Here is a 2,633-nt window from a genome sequence, read left to right as displayed (position 1 = left end):
ATGTATTAAGGAGAGATTGGAGGGAGGGAGGGCAAACCCCAGCTTGGACTCAGATGAAGGTACAGGGAAAGAGATCTTGTGCAAGAAGCACTTCTCTGCAAGGCTATGGGTGGCAGTGGGAACCCCAAATTCATTTGGAAGGTCTCCCCATGGATTAAGCCTCTGGTGAATCCCCTCTGATCATAGCCCAGGAGCGCGAACAGCCTTGCTACAAGGACAGAGAGCACTGGAAAGTCCCTCATGGCCCATGAGGTCAGGTTAAACGCAACAAGTTACTATTTGATCTTCCTTTTGACCCATTTTAAAGTTGTTTCAGTGTTTTAGCATTTTCTGCTTTCTTTGTGATTGAGGTTTTTCCTGTCTCATTTTGCCATTCTTGTTGCCTTTTTGCTTCTTGTGTTTTGTATGATTTTCTGTATATGAAATCCAGGACAGGTACATTTATAGAGGCATAACTAGATTAATAACTGCCTAAAGGTATTGCATGGGTGGTCAGGGAGAAATGGGGAGCTAACAGGTTTGAGAAAGGAGAAAATGTTCTAAAATTAGTTGTGGTGATGACTATACACCTCTTCTTAATATGATTAAACTATTGCACTGTATGATATGTGAATTACATGCCAATAAAAATTTTTAAAAAACCCAACTCCAAACCAAAACACTGTTCTGGGCTCGATTGGGGGCCGTGCTTTGGGGATACTGGGCAACTGGGGGTGGAAGCTTGAGGATATGCTCACAGTGGTGGTGGGAGACAGAGCCTCAGGAGAGAAGGTCTGAAAAGACAGCAGTGTGATCCTCCACAAGCTTGTGCTCCGTTGAGGCTGGTCACAGCTTCCGCTAAAAGTTGCTCAGGACACTGGTGAGGACACTGGAGGAAGGTCAGGGTTAGAATCCCAGTTTGCTCTTTGTCAGCCTGACACTGGACCAGTTTTCAATCCACCTTGGACATCAATCTTTAATGACACAAAATAGACCCTCCATAGGCGCTCCTGTGTGTAGGGGGTTATGCGTTGGAAGGTCAGCAGTTCAAAACCACCAGCCTCTCTCAGGAAGAAAGAGGTGGCTTTTCTACTCCTGTTAAGAGCTAGTCTTAAAAAAACAAACAAGGAAAGAAAGAAAAAAGAGTTAATCTCAGAAACCCACAATGTCCGTTCTACTCTCTCTTATTGTGTCACTATGCGTCAAATGGACTTGGTGGCAATGCGTTTGGTTATTTGGTACTTATTTACCTTTATACAACTGGCACCAACATTTTGCCCCCACTTTTTCTGCCATCGAGTCAATGCTGACACCCCCCCACCCCCCGGTGGGTTTCTGAGACTGCAACTTTACAGGCGTGGAACACCCAGTCTTTCTCCTCTGGAGCTGCTGGTGGTTTTGAACTATCGCCCATGTGGATTATAGCCCAGCGTGACCACTGAGCCCCCAAGGCTCACGCCCCATTAAAAGACAGGAAATGGCTGCTTGTACCTGGACAAACACAAGGCTTGACTGGGTGGGGAACGCCCTCACACTGGCAGCAAGAACAGCCTTGGGCCTCCACCTTTACTGAGCACCCCAATCTTCTTTCTTTGAAAGCAATTTCTAGTCACGACTCTGAAGGCGGGGCCTGGGTTCTCCCGAGGGTCTTTTCCCAGGTGCGGGTGCTGGGCAGGCAGTCTTGGTGCTGCGGTCTTGAGTGGACCTGAGCAAATCCACTTTGACCTGTAGCGAAAGGCAGGGCTGCCTGCTCCTTCTTCAAACACTTAACGCAGCATTACGTTTTCTAGGACCAGAATCTGTGCTTCGGCGTACCTTTTAATTTAAACCGTCTCTTTCAAACGATTCATGTGAAAGCTCGATAGCGTCTGCTTAGGGATGCTAAATTATAGAACCAAAAAATCACTAGTCAAGAAGCAAGCTGCTTCTGCCTACGGCCAAACTACCAGGCAAACAATTGCTTGCCAGGGCGGCACCCAGATGTGCACATATTCGTTAGACCCTGAGCCCGTTAGGAAGATTAACACTGGGGGACTTGCACTGAAAATTGGAACTTGTAGTCCGGAAAGGGGTCTCACTCACAGGTGCTGGGAGCGGTTGGGGCCATCACATCAGACTGCTTAGTCCTCAAACGATAGCCCAGCACTCTCCCCCACTTTTATTTTTGTGTCAAAATGTAGTTACCTGTGTTTCCCCGAAAGTAAGACATCCCCCGAAAATAAGACCTACTTACACTTTGCCTCTCGCTGAAATATAAGGCATCCCTCCCAAAAATAAGACCTCCCCGATAATAAGCCCCTCCTGAAACTACCGTAACTCTGGACTCTGGACGGTAGCGGTGGGCGCCGCTGCACAGCTCACTGTTGGCCGCGGAACAGCCAGAGCAGACAGGAAAAACAATAAACAATAAATGTGTACCGTATTCTTCTTCATGGAAAAATAAGACATCCCCTGAAAATAAGACCTGCCTTTTCTAAAGGCAGCCTGTCTAAAGGCCAAAATTAATATAAGACACCGCCTTATTTTCGGGGAAACAGGGTAAGTCACATAAAACAGAATACATTTCATGCTTGCTTTGCAAGTCTCCGATGTTTCTCCCTTTCAAGTGGACCAAATTAGCGGCTTGCCAGGATGACTAACATAAAAGCACCACG

The sequence above is a fragment of the Echinops telfairi genome, unplaced genomic scaffold (assembly GCF_000313985.2).
Source record: "Echinops telfairi isolate 266 unplaced genomic scaffold, ASM31398v2 ScPeMD7_7469;HRSCAF=8507_1, whole genome shotgun sequence".
NCBI classification, from domain to species: domain Eukaryota; kingdom Metazoa; phylum Chordata; class Mammalia; order Afrosoricida; family Tenrecidae; genus Echinops; species Echinops telfairi.
The sequence above is the reverse complement of the archived record's forward strand: the minus strand, read 5'-3'. Positions refer to the sequence as shown.